At 40.3% G+C, this 17,484-nt stretch overlaps 1 pseudogene; it reads left to right on the top strand.

The window, feature by feature from the left end:
* The window catches only part of LOC123729545 (SWI/SNF-related matrix-associated actin-dependent regulator of chromatin subfamily A-like protein 1), a 72,432-nt pseudogene that overhangs the window by 10,022 nt on the left and 44,926 nt on the right, over window positions 1-17,484 (top strand).

The following is a 17,484-nucleotide window of genomic DNA, read 5'->3' as shown; positions in this document are numbered from 1 at the left end:
TATAAACAGTCACTACCATTACTATAACCAGTCACTACCACTACTATAACCAGTCACTACCACTACTATAACCAGTCACTACCACTACTATAACTATAACCAGTCACTACCATTACTATAAACAGTCACTACCATTACTATAACCAGTCACTACCACTACTATAACCAGTCACTACCACTACTATAACCAGTCACTACCACTACTATAACCAGTCACTACCACTACTATAACCAGTCACTACCACTACTATAACCAGACACTACCACTACTATAACCAGTCACTACCACTACTATAACCAGTCACTACCACTACTATAACCAGTCACTACCACTACTATAACCAGTCACTACCACTACTATAACTATAACCAGTCACTACCACTACCATTACTATAACCAGTCACTACCACTACTATAACCAGTCACTACCACTACTATAACCAGTCACTACCATTACTATAACCAGTCACTACCACTACTATAACCAGTCACTACCACTACTATAACCAGACACTACCACTACTATAACCAGACACTACCACTACTATAACCAGTCACTACCACTACTATAACCAATCACTACCACTACTATAACCAGTGACTACCACTACTATAACCAGTGACTACCACTACTATAACCAGTCACTACCACTACTATAACCAGTCACTACCACTACTATAACCAGTCACTACCACTACTATAACCAGTGACTACCACTACTATAACCAGTCACTACCACTACTATAACCAGTCACTACCACTACTATAACCAGTCACTACACTACTATAACCAGTCACTACCACTACTATAACCAGTGACTACCACTACTATAACCAGTGACTACCACTACTATAACCAGACACTACCACTACTATAACCAGACACTACCACTACTATAACTATAACCAGTCACTACCACTACTATAACCAGTCACTACCACTACTATAACCAGTCACTACCACTACTATAACCAGTCACTACCACTACTATAACCATTCACTACCACTACTATAACCAGTCACTACCACTACTATAACCAGTCACTACCACTACTATAACCAGTCACTACCACTACTATAACCAGTCACTACCACTACTATAACCAGTCACTACCACTACTATAACCATTCACTACCACTACTATAACCAGTCACTACCACTACTATAACCAGTCACTACCACTACTATAACCAGTCACTACCACTACTATAACCAGTCACTACCACTACTATAACCAGACACTACCACTACTATAACCAGTCACTACCACTACTATAACCAGTCACTACCACTACTATAACCAGTCACTACCACTACTATAACCAGTCACTACCACTACTATAACTATAACCAGTCACTACCACTACCATTACTATAACCAGTCACTACCACTACTATAACCAGTCACTACCACTACTATAACCAGTCACTACCATTACTATAACCAGTCACTACCACTACTATAACCAGTCACTACCACTACTATAACCAGACACTACCACTACTATAACCAGACACTACCACTACTATAACCAGTCACTACCACTACTATAACCAGTCACTACCACTACTATAACCAGTCACTACCACTACTATAACCAGTCACTACCACTACTATAACCAGACACTACCACTACTATAACCAGTCACTACCACTACTATAACCAGTCACTACCACTACTATAACCAGTCACTACCACCACTATAACCAGTCACTACCACTACTATAACTATAACCAGTCACTACCACTACCATTACTATAACCAGTCACTACCACTACTATAACCAGTCACTACCACTACTATAACCAGTCACTACCATTACTATAACCAGTCACTACCATTACTATAACCAGTCACTACCACTACTATAACCAGTCACTACCACTACTATAACCAGTCACTACCACTACTATAACTATAACCAGTCACTACCACTACTATAACTATAACCAGTCACTACCACTACTATAACCAGTCACTACCACTACTATAACCAGTCACTACCACTACTATAACCAGTCACTACCACTACTATAACCAGTGACTACCACTACTATAACCAGTCACTACCACTACTATAACCAGTCACTACCACTACTATAACCAGTCACTACCACTACTATAACCAGTCACTACCACTACTATAACCAGTGACTACCACTACTATAACCAGACACTACCACTACTATAACCAGACACTACCACTACTATAACTATAACCAGTCACTACCACTACTATAACCAGTCACTACCACTACTATAACCAGTCACTACCACTACTATAACCAGTCACTACCACTACTATAACCATTCACTACCACTACTATAACCAGTCACTACCACTACTATAACCAGTCACTACCACTACTATAACCAGTCACTACCACTACTATAACCAGTCACTACCACTACTATAACCATTCACTACCACTACTATAACCAGTCACTACCACTACTATAACCAGTCACTACCACTACTATAACCAGTCACTACCACTACTATAACCAGACACTACCACTACTATAACCAGTCACTACCACTACTATAACCAGTCACTACCACTACTATAACCAGTCACTACCACTACTATAACCAGTCACTACCACTACTATAACTATAACCAGTCACTACCACTACCATTACTATAACCAGTCACTACCACTACTATAACCAGTCACTACCACTACTATAACCAGTCACTACCATTACTATAACCAGTCACTACCACTACTATAACCAGTCACTACCACTACTATAACCAGACACTACCACTACTATAACCAGACACTACCACTACTATAACCAGTCACTACCACTACTATAACCAGTCACTACCACTACTATAACCAGTCACTACCACTACTATAACCAGTCACTACCACTACTATAACCAGACACTACCACTACTATAACCAGTCACTACCACTACTATAACCAGTCACTACCACTACTATAACCAGTCACTACCACCACTATAACCAGTCACTACCACTACTATAACTATAACCAGTCACTACCACTACCATTACTATAACCAGTCACTACCACTACTATAACCAGTCACTACCACTACTATAACCAGTCACTACCACTACTATAAACAGTCACTACCATTACTATAACCAGTCACTACCACTACTATAACCAGTCACTACCACTACTATAACCAGTCACTACCACTACTATAACTATAACCAGTCACTACCACTACTATAACTATAACCAGTCACTACCACTACTATAACCAGTCACAACCACTACTATAACCAGTCACTACCACTACTATAACCAGTCACTACCACTACTATAACCAGTCACTACCACTACTATAACCAGTCACTACCACTACTATAACCAGTCACTACCACTACTATAACCAGTCACTACCACTACTATAACCAGACACTACCACTACTATAACCAGTCACTACCACTACTATAACCAGTCACTACCACTACTATAACCAGTCACTACCACTACTATAACCAGTCACTACCACTACTATAACTATAACCAGTCACTACCACTACCATTACTATAACCAGTCACTACCACTACTATAACCAGTCACTACCACTACTATAACCAGTCACTACCATTACTATAACCAGTCACTACCACTACTATAACCATTCACTACCACTACTATAACCAGTCACTACCACTACTATAACCAGTCACTAGCACTACTATAACCAGTCACTACCACTACTATAACCAGACACTACCACTACTATAACCAGTCACTACCACTACTATAACCAGTCACTACCACTACTATAACCAGTCACTACCACTACTATAACCAGTCACTACCATTACTATAACCAGTCACTACCATTACTATAACCAGTCACTACCACTACTATAACCAGTCACTACCACTACTATAACCAGTCACTACCACTACTATAACTATAACCAGTCACTACCACTACTATAACTATAACCAGTCACTACCACTACTATAACCAGTCACTACCACTACTATAACCAGTCACTACCACTACTATAACCAGTCACTACCACTACTATAACCAGTGACTACCACTACTATAACCAGTCACTACCACTACTATAACCAGTCACTACCACTACTATAACCAGTCACTACCACTACTATAACCAGTCACTACCACTACTATAACCAGTGACTACCACTACTATAACCAGACACTACCACTACTATAACCAGACACTACCACTACTATAACTATAACCAGTCACTACCACTACTATAACCAGTCACTACCACTACTATAACCAGTCACTACCACTACTATAACCAGTCACTACCACTACTATAACCATTCACTACCACTACTATAACCAGTCACTACCACTACTATAACCAGTCACTACCACTACTATAACCAGTCACTACCACTACTATAACCAGTCACTACCACTACTATAACCATTCACTACCACTACTATAACCAGTCACTACCACTACTATAACCAGTCACTACCACTACTATAACCAGTCACTACCACTACTATAACCAGACACTACCACTACTATAACCAGTCACTACCACTACTATAACCAGTCACTACCACTACTATAACCAGTCACTACCACTACTATAACCAGTCACTACCACTACTATAACTATAACCAGTCACTACCACTACCATTACTATAACCAGTCACTACCACTACTATAACCAGTCACTACCACTACTATAACCAGTCACTACCATTACTATAACCAGTCACTACCACTACTATAACCAGTCACTACCACTACTATAACCAGACACTACCACTACTATAACCAGACACTACCACTACTATAACCAGTCACTACCACTACTATAACCAGTCACTACCACTACTATAACCAGTCACTACCACTACTATAACCAGTCACTACCACTACTATAACCAGACACTACCACTACTATAACCAGTCACTACCACTACTATAACCAGTCACTACCACTACTATAACCAGTCACTACCACCACTATAACCAGTCACTACCACTACTATAACTATAACCAGTCACTACCACTACCATTACTATAACCAGTCACTACCACTACTATAACCAGTCACTACCACTACTATAACCAGTCACTACCATTACTATAAACAGTCACTACCATTACTATAACCAGTCACTACCACTACTATAACCAGTCACTACCACTACTATAACCAGTCACTACCACTACTATAACTATAACCAGTCACTACCACTACTATAACTATAACCAGTCACTACCACTACTATAACCAGTCACAACCACTACTATAACCAGTCACTACCACTACTATAACCAGTCACTACCACTACTATAACCAGTCACTACCACTACTATAACCAGTCACTACCACTACTATAACCAGTCACTACCACTACTATAACCAGTCACTACCACTACTATAACCAGACACTACCACTACTATAACCAGTCACTACCACTACTATAACCAGTCACTACCACTACTATAACCAGTCACTACCACTACTATAACCAGTCACTACCACTACTATAACTATAACCAGTCACTACCACTACCATTACTATAACCAGTCACTACCACTACTATAACCAGTCACTACCACTACTATAACCAGTCACTACCATTACTATAACCAGTCACTACCACTACTATAACCAGTCACTACCACTACTATAACCAGACACTACCACTACTATAACCAGACACTACCACTACTATAACCAGTCACTACCACTACTATAACCAGTCACTACCACTACTATAACCAGACACTACCACTACTATAACCAGTCACTACCACTACTATAACCAGTCACTACCACTACTATAACCAGTCACTACCACTACTATAACCAGTCACTACCACTACTATAACCAGACACTACCACTACTATAACCAGTCACTACCACTACTATAACCAGTCACTACCACTACTATAACCAGTCACTACCACTACTATAACCAGTCACTACCACTACTATAACTATAACCAGTCACTACCACTACCATTACTATAACCAGTCACTACCACTACTATAACCAGTCACTACCACTACTATAACCAGTCACTACCACTACTATAACCAGACACTACCACTACTATAACCAGACACTACCACTACTATAACCAGTCACTACCACTACTATAACCAGTCACTACCACTACTATAACCAGTCACTACCACTACTATAACCAGTCACTACCACTACTATAACCAGACACTACCACTACTATAACCAGTCACTACCACTACTATAACCAGTCACTACCACTACTATAACCAGTCACTACCACCACTATAACCAGTCACTACCACTACTATAACTATAACCAGTCACTACCACTACCATTACTATAACCAGTCACTACCACTACTATAACCAGTCACTACCACTACTATAACCAGTCACTACCATTACTATAAACAGTCACTACCATTACTATAACCAGTCACTACCACTACTATAACCAGTCACTACCACTACTATAACCAGTCACTACCACTACTATAACTATAACCAGTCACTACCACTACTATAACTATAACCAGTCACTACCACTACTATAACCAGTCACAACCACTACTATAACCAGTCACTACCACTACTATAACCAGTCACTACCACTACTATAACCAGTCACTACCACTACTATAACCAGTCACTACCACTACTATAACCAGTCACTACCACTACTATAACCAGTCACTACCACTACTATAACCAGACACTACCACTACTATAACCAGTCACTACCACTACTATAACCAGTCACTACCACTACTATAACCAGTCACTACCACTACTATAACCAGTCACTACCACTACTATAACTATAACCAGTCACTACCACTACCATTACTATAACCAGTCACTACCACTACTACAACCAGTCACTACCACTACTATAACCAGTCACTACCATTACTATAACCAGTCACTACCACTACTATAACCAGTCACTACCACTACTATAACCAGTCACTACCACTACTATAACCAGACACTAACACTACTATAACCAGTCATTACCACTACTATAACCAGTCACTACCACTACTATAACCAGTCACTACCACTACTATAACTATAACCAGTCACTACCACTACCATTACTATAACCAGTCACTACCACTACTATAACCAGTCACTACCACTACTATAACCAGTCACTACCACTACTATAACCAGTCACTACCACTACTATAACCAGTCACTACCACTACTATAACCAGACACTACCACTACTATAACCAGTCACTACCACTACTATAACCAGTCACTACCACTACTATAACCAGTCACTAACACTACTATAACCAGTCACTACCACTACTATAACTATAACGAGTCACTACCACTACCATTACTATAACCAGTCACTACCACTACTATAACCAGTCACTACCACTACTATAACCAGTCACTACCATTACTATAACCAGTCACTACCACTACTACAACCAGTCACTACCACTACTATAACCAGTCACTACCATTACTATAACCAGTCACTACCATTACTATAACCAGTCACTACCACTACTATAACCAGTCACTACCACTACTATAACCAGTCACTACCACTACTATAACTATAACCAGTCACTACCACTACTATAACTATAACCAGTCACTACCACTACTATAACCAGTCACTACCACTACTATAACCAGTCACTACCACTACTATAACCAGTCACTACCACTACTATAACCAGTCACTACCACTACTATAACCAGTCACTACCACTACTATAACTATAACCAGTCACTACCACTACTATAACTATAACCAGTCACTACCACTACCATTACTATAACCAGTCACTACCACTACTATAACCAGTCACTACCACTACTATAACCAGTCACTACCATTACTATAACCAGTCACTACCACTACTATAACCAGTCACTACCACTACTATAACCAGTCACTACCATTACTATAACCAGTCACTACCATTACTATAACCAGTCACTACCACTACTATAACCGGTCACTACCACTACTATAACCAGTCTCTACCACTACTATAACCAGTCACTACCACTACTATAACCAGACACTACCACTACTATAACCAGTCACTACCACTACTATAACCAGTCACTACCACTACTATAACCAGTCACTACCACTACTATAACCAGTCACTACCACTACTATAACTATAACCAGTCACTACCACTACCATTACTATAACCAGTCACTACCACTACTATAACCAGTCACTACCACTACTATAACCAGTCACTACCATTACTATAACCAGTCACTACCACTACTATAACCAGTCACTACCACTACTATAACCAGTCACTACCATTACTATAACCAGTCACTACCATTACTATAACCAGTCACTACCACTACTATAACCAGTCACTACCACTACTATAACCAGTCACTACCACTACTATAACTATAACCAGTCACTACCACTACTATAACTATAACCAGTCACTACCACTACTATAACCAGTCACAACCACTACTATAACCATTCACTACCACTACTATAACCAGTCACTACCACTACTATAACCAGTCACTACCACTACTATAACCAGTCACTACCACTACTATAACCAGTCACTACCACTACTATAACCAGTCACTACCACTACTATAACCAGACACTACCACTACTATAACCAGTCACTACCACTACTATAACCAGTCACTACCACTACTATAACCAGTCACTACCACTACTATAACCAGTCACTACCACTACTATAACTATAACCAGTCACTACCACTACCATTACTATAACCAGTCACTACCACTACTATAACCAGTCACTACCACTACTATAACCAGTCACTACCACTACTATAACCAGTCACTACCACTACTATAACCAGTCACTACCACTACTATAACCAGACACTACCAATACTATAACCAGTCACTACCACTACTATAACTATAACCAGTCACTACCACTACTATAACCAGTCCCTACCTTTACTATAACCAGTCACTACCACTACTACTGCAGACACTACCACTACTATAACCAGTCACTACCACTACTATAACCAGTCACTACCATTACTATAACCAGTCACTACCATTACTATAACCAGTCACTACCACTACTATAACCAGTCACTACCACTACTATAACCAGTCACTACCACTACTATAACCAGACACTACCATTACTATAACCAGTCACTACCACTACTATAACCAGTCACTACCACTACTATAACCAGTCACTACCATTACTATAACCAGTCACTACCATTACTATAACCAGTCACTACCACTACTATAACCAGTCACTACCACTACTATAACCAGACACTACCACTACTATAACCAGTCACTACCACTACTATAACCAGTCACTACCACTACTATAACCAGTCACTACCACTACTATAACCAGTCACTAACACTACTATAACCAGTCACTACCACTACTATAACTATAACGAGTCACTACCACTACCATTACTATAACCAGTCACTACCACTACTATAACCAGTCACTACCACTACTATAACCAGTCACTACCATTACTATAACCAGTCACTACCACTACTACAACCAGTCACTACCACTACTATAACCAGTCACTACCATTACTATAACCAGTCACTACCATTACTATAACCAGTCACTACCACTACTATAACCAGTCACTACCACTACTATAACCAGTCACTACCACTACTATAACTATAACCAGTCACTACCACTACTATAACTATAACCAGTCACTACCACTACTATAACCAGTCACTACCACTACTATAACCAGTCACTACCACTACTATAACCAGTCACTACCACTACTATAACCAGTCACTACCACTACTATAACTATAACCAGTCACTACCACTACTATAACTATAACCAGTCACTACCACTACCATTACTATAACCAGTCACTACCACTACTATAACCAGTCACTACCACTACTATAACCAGTCACTACCATTACTATAACCAGTCACTACCACTACTATAACCAGTCACTACCACTACTATAACCAGTCACTACCATTACTATAACCAGTCACTACCATTACTATAACCAGTCACTACCACTACTATAACCAGTCACTACCACTACTATAACCAGTCTCTACCACTACTATAACCAGTCACTACCACTACTATAACCAGACACTACCACTACTATAACCAGTCACTACCACTACTATAACCAGTCACTACCACTACTATAACCAGTCACTACCACTACTATAACCAGTCACTACCACTACTATAACTATAACCAGTCACTACCACTACCATTACTATAACCAGTCACTACCACTACTATAACCAGTCACTACCACTACTATAACCAGTCACTACCATTACTATAACCAGTCACTACCACTACTATAACCAGTCACTACCACTACTATAACCAGTCACTACCATTACTATAACCAGTCACTACCATTACTATAACCAGTCACTACCACTACTATAACCAGTCACTACCACTACTATAACCAGTCACTACCACTACTATAACTATAACCAGTCACTACCACTACTATAACTATAACCAGTCACTACCACTACTATAACCAGTCACAACCACTACTATAACCATTCACTACCACTACTATAACCAGTCACTACCACTACTATAACCAGTCACTACCACTACTATAACCAGTCACTACCACTACTATAACCAGTCACTACCACTACTATAACCAGTCACTACCACTACTATAACCAGACACTACCACTACTATAACCAGTCACTACCACTACTATAACCAGTCACTACCACTACTATAACCAGTCACTACCACTACTATAACCAGTCACTACCACTACTATAACTATAACCAGTCACTACCACTACCATTACTATAACCAGTCACTACCACTACTATAACCAGTCACTACCACTACTATAACCAGTCACTACCACTACTATAACCAGTCACTACCACTACTATAACCAGTCACTACCACTACTATAACCAGACACTACCAATACTATAACCAGTCACTACCACTACTATAACTATAACCAGTCACTACCACTACTATAACCAGTCACTACCTTTACTATAACCAGTCACTACCACTACTACTGTAGACACTACCACTACTATAACCAGTCACTACCACTACTATAACCAGTCACTACCATTACTATAACCAGTCACTACCATTACTATAACCAGTCACTACCACTACTATAACCAGTCACTACCACTACTATAACCAGTCACTACCACTACTATAACCAGACACTACCATTACTATAACCAGTCACTACCACTACTATAACCAGTCACTACCACTACTATAACCAGTCACTACCATTACTATAACCAGTCACTACCATTACTATAACCAGTCACTACCACTACTATAACCAGTCACTACCACTACTATAACCAGACACTACCACTACTATAACCAGTCACTACCACTACTATAACCAGTCACTACCACTACTATAACCAGACACTACCACTACTATAAGCAGTCACTACCACTACTATAACTATAACCAGTCACTACCACTACTATAACCAGACACTACCATTACTACTGTAGACACTACCTCTACTATAACCAGTCACTACCACTACCACTACTATAACCAGTCACTACCATTACTATAACCAGTCACTACCACTACTATAACCAGTCACTACCATTACTATAACCAGTCACTACCACTACTATAACCAGTCACTACCTTTACTATAACCAGTCACTACCACTACTACTGTAGACACTACCACTACTATAACCAGTCACTACCACTACCACTACTATAACCAGTCACTAATACTACTACTGTAGACACTACCACTACTATAACCAGTCACTACCACTACTATAACCAGTCACTACCTTTACTATAACCAGTCACTACCACTAATACTGTAGACACTACCACTACTATAACCAGTCACTACCACTACTATAACCAGTCACTACCACTACTATAACCAGTCACTACAACTACTATAACCAGTCACTACCACTACTATAACCAGTCACTACCACTACTATAACCAGTCACTACCACTACTATAACCAGTCACTACCACTACTATAACCAGTCACTACCACTTCTATAACCAGTCACTACCACTACTATAACCAGACACTACCACTACTATAACTATAACCAGTCACTACCACTACTATAACCAGTCACTACCATTACTATAACCAGTCACTACCACTACTATAAGCAGTCACTACCACTACTATAACCAGTCACTACCACTATTATAACCAGTCACTACCACTACTATAACCAGACACTACCACTACTATAACCAGACACTACCACTACTATAACCAGTCACTACCATTACTATAACCAGTCACTACCATTACTATAACCAGTCACTACCACTACTATAACCAGTCACCACCACTACTATAACCAGTCACTACCACTACTATAACTATAACCAGTCACTACCACTACTATAACCAGTCACTACCATTACTATAACCAGTCACTACCATTACTATAACCAGTCACTACCACTACTATAACCAGTCACTACCACTACTATAACCAGACACTACCACTACTATAACCAGACACTACCACTACTATAACTATAACCAGTCACTACCACTACTATAACCAGTCACTACCACTACTATAACCAGACACTACCACTACTATAACCAGTCACTACCACTACTATAACCAGTCACTACCACTACTATAACCAGTCACTACCACTACTATAACCAGACACTACCACTACTATAACCAGACACTACCACTACTATAACTATAACCAGTCACTACCACTACTATAACCAGTCACTACCACTACTATAACCAGACACTACCACTACTATAACCAGTCACTACCACTACTATAACTAGACACTACCACTACTATAACCAGTCACTACCACTACTATAACCAGTCACTACCACTACTATAACCAGTCACTACCACTACTATGACCAGTCACTAACACTACTATAACCAGACACTACCACTACTATAACCAGTCACTACCACTACTATAACCAGACACTACCACTACTATAACCAGTCACTACCACTACTATAACCAGTCACTACCACTACTATAACCAGACACTACCACTACTATAACCAGTCACTACCACTACTATAACCAGTCACTACCACTACTACTGTAGACACTACCACTACTATAACCAGTCACTACCACTACTATAACCAGTCACTACCACTACTATAACTATAACCAGTCACTACCACTACTATAACCAGTCACTACCACTACTATAACCAGTCACTACCACTACTATAACTATAACCAGTCACTACCACTACTATAACTATAACCAGTCACTACCATTACTATAACCAGACACTACCACTACTATAACCAGTCACTACCACTACTATAACCAGTCACTACCGCTACTATAACCAGACACTACCACTACTATAACCAGTCACTACCACTACTATAACCAGTCACTACCACTACTATAACCAGTCACTACCATTACTATAACCAGACACTACCATTACTATAACCAGTCACTACCACTACTATAACTATAACCAGTCACTACCACTACTATAACCAGTCACTACCACTACTATAACCAGTCACTACCACTACTACTGTAGACACTACCACTACTACAACCAGTCACTACCATTACTATAACCAGTCACTACCACTACTATAACCAGTCACTACCCTTACTATAACTATAACCAGTCACTACCACTACTATAACCAGTCACCACCATTACTACTGTAGACACTACCACTACTATAACTATAACCAGTCACTACCACTACTACTGTAGACACTACCACTACTATAACTATAACCAGTCACTACCACTACTACTGTAGACACTACCACTACTATAACCAGCCACTACCACCACTATAACCAGTCACTACCACTACTATAACCAGTCACTACCACTACTATAACCAGTCACTACCACTACTATAACTATAACCAGTCACTACCACTACTATAACCAGTCACTACCATTACTATAACCAGTCACTACCACTACTATAACCAGTCACTACCCTTACTATAACTATAACCAGTCACTACCACTACTATAACCAGTCACCACCATTACTACTGTAGACACTACCACTACTATAACTATAACCAGTCACTACCACTACTACTGTAGACACTACCACTACTATAACCAGCCACTACCACCACTATAACCAGTCACTACCACTACTATAACCAGTCACTACCACTACTATAACCAGTCACTACCACTACTATAACTATAACCAGTCACTACCACTACTATAACCAGTCACTACCATTACTATAACCAGTCACTACCACTACTATAACCAGTCACTACCCTTACTATAACTATAACCAGTCACTACCACTACTATAACCAGTCACCACCATTACTACTGTAGACACTACCACTACTATAACTATAACCAGTCACTACCACTACTACTGTAGACACTACCACTACTATAACTATAACCAGTCACTACCACTACTATAACCAGTCACTACCACTACTATAACCAGTCACTACCACTACTATAACCAGTCACTACCACTACTATAACCAGTCACTACCACTACTATAACCAGTCACTACCACTACTATAACCAGTCACTACCACTACTATAACCAGACACTACCACTACTATAACCAGTCACTACCACTACTATAACCAGTCACTACCACTACTATAACCAGTCACTACCACTACTATAACCAGTCACTACCACTACTATAACCAGACACTACCACTACTATAACTATAACCAGTCACCACCACTACTATAACTATAACCAGTCACTACCACTACTATAACCAGTCACTACCACTACTATAACCAGTCACTACCACTACTATAACTTATTTCACATCAATAAATCCATTTAAAACAAGCCAGCAAGCACATCACATCACATTTTCTTTAGGAAATATACATCACTATTCTAGTCAGATCTCGCTTTGTGAGAATGACTCCCTATATTGCAAAAAGGGACAGATATTTATATATAGTATCACTGCACACAACGTTTTACTGTATTGAAAGAATTAACAAAAAAATAAAATAAATAAATAATAAAAAAAGCTCAGAACATTTACACCACGTGACTTGCTATTGTTAAACGTCACTTCCTTCGCCGGAAATCACAAACAAGAAACCAGAAAGTTAATATACTTACGAATAACTTCTGTTTTTGTTGATTTAGCGTAGGTCGTTAGCTAAAATATGTCCTATTTAGACATAGCTAGTTAACTCTGCTACTTGTTTATTCATATTTCTCTTACCGATATGGGCTGTGAACTTTTCCGACTTGTTAGCAAGCTAACGATAGCTAACTAGCTAGCTACAACCTAACTTGCCAGCAAATAAGCAGGCTATATAGCTAGAGCTAATAATTAACCATGTCTAGCTCTTTGACGGCAGAGCAGCAGCAGAAGATAGAGGAGAATAGACGGAAAGCTTTAGCGATTAGAGCACAGAGACAGGCTGCTCAGTCAAACAACCAGACGCCCCTATCATTACTTAACAACCCAGCCAGTGCTCCTCAGCAACGCGTTAGCACTCAGTCTGATCCACTTTCTAACTCAACTCCCCCGACCAGGACTAACTCATCATCCACCTAATACTGTGCATCAGAATGATGTTCCACGGGTTCAAGACAGGAGACCTAACCAGTTGTTTTCTAGCCCAAGGGACAAGTCTGGACAGAATTCACTATTCTCCAATACTGCCACTAAACAGGTGAGGAGTGATACCTTGACGTTTTGTACAGTTATATTTGTTTTTGGTTTGTCTGTTGGCAATGACTTTTGTTTCTAATGTACTCTGTTTTTAGTTTTTCTTGTCTTTGTCTCCTCAGATTAAAGTAATTGACCCACTACCTCTCCCAAAGGGACAACATTCCTTGAAAGGGTTAGATGTGTCTACAGGAGGAAGCCCCACTGGGTTCAAACCTCTTCAGCCAAAGACAACGGGTGGCCCGTCATCTTCCATTTCTGGAAGTTCCACTGGTACTGGTAGTTCATATGGAGCGAAGTCATCATCATCATCATCATCAGGCCAGAATGTCTCCTCTGTGTTCAAACCTCCACAGCCGAATAAAGCAGTGTTACCTGGTCTGTATCCTACTTCTACAACGGACAGTTTCTCTGTTTCTAAACCTCATCCAAATACCTCTTCTTCTGGCCCGTCTTCCGGTTCTGGAAGTGCCGTTGGTAGTTTCTATAAACAAGGAACCAAACATGGAGCCACGTCACCATCTGTCCAGAGTGCTGTGAGAAAGCAGCAGCTACCTTCCTCCAGCAGTACTGACGTTAGTAACTCTCTACCTGTGAAGAACCCTGCCGTCACAGTCAGAGGGAAATGTGTGTCTCACTCAGAGGAGCGTTTCAGAGTGGAAGTCGGCTACCATGCTGAGCTGATTGCTTTGTTCAAAAACATCCCTTCACGCAATTATGGTGAGTTTTTATTTTTATTTTTAGTATTATTTTTATTTTTTAATGGATGTATTTAAATTCATCCTGGAGATTTGTCCGATTTGAAAAGTGAATTACAGCCCTATATAGTGCAATAACTAATATTTTATTTTCTATTTTATACCCTTAGATTACGTACACTTGTTTTCTATGTCTTGTTATTGTTTATCTTGTATCTCCAACAGACCCTGCTACCAAGATGTGGAACTTCAGCCTTGAGGACTATCGTCAGCTAAGTATGAGATAGGCCTACACACATCATATACTTTAAGAAGATAATCACATGTATTGGTCAATTAAAGATATTGTCTTTGTCCCAATAGACACACTCTTCCCTATAGAGCTCTGGTCCAAAGTAGTGCACTGTATACGGAATAGAGTGCCATTTGGAACTATCTAAGAAGGCCCATGTATTTCCTGTTGTAGTGGAGGAGTCCGGCTCCATCTCCTGTATATGTCTGAAACCTCTGGTGGGGGGGTATTGACGTGGCGCCGGGTCTAGCCGGTCCCGTGACACTGCTTCGCTTGGGGCCCTGCTGAAGCTGTGTAGTGGCTGGAAGAGACCAGGGGCCACCGTACAGGGCCACGCCACCCTGGTGTCACGATCGCCGAGGTCGACGTTGGGTACCATGTTGACGTCATCGCTGCTTTCAAACAGATGCCTTCCAAGAACTATGGTAAGTGGAAACCTGTTTTAGGGCCGTTACGGTGACAGTATTACCGGCACACCGGCAGGCATGGCCGCAGTCAAATTCCACGTGACCATTCAGTCATGGTAATATTCTCTTATGCACTCTGGACATGCGTTGGTAGTAGGTTTACCCAAGTCGCTAATGACCATCAGGTCCTAATGGCCTGGTACTCAGGGGCTCTACTGTCCCTCCATCAGGTCCTAATGGCCTGGTACTCAGGGCTCTATTGTCCCTCCATCAGGTCCTAATGGCCTGGTACTCAGGGCTCTATTGTCCCTCCATCAGGTCCCAATGGCCTGGTACTCAGGGCTCTATTGTCC

This window comes from Salmo salar, chromosome ssa21 (genome assembly GCF_905237065.1).
Source record: "Salmo salar chromosome ssa21, Ssal_v3.1, whole genome shotgun sequence".
Taxonomy (NCBI): Eukaryota; Metazoa; Chordata; class Actinopteri; order Salmoniformes; family Salmonidae; genus Salmo; species Salmo salar.
Note: the sequence above shows the minus strand (reverse complement) of the source record. Positions and strands in the feature narration are given on the sequence as shown.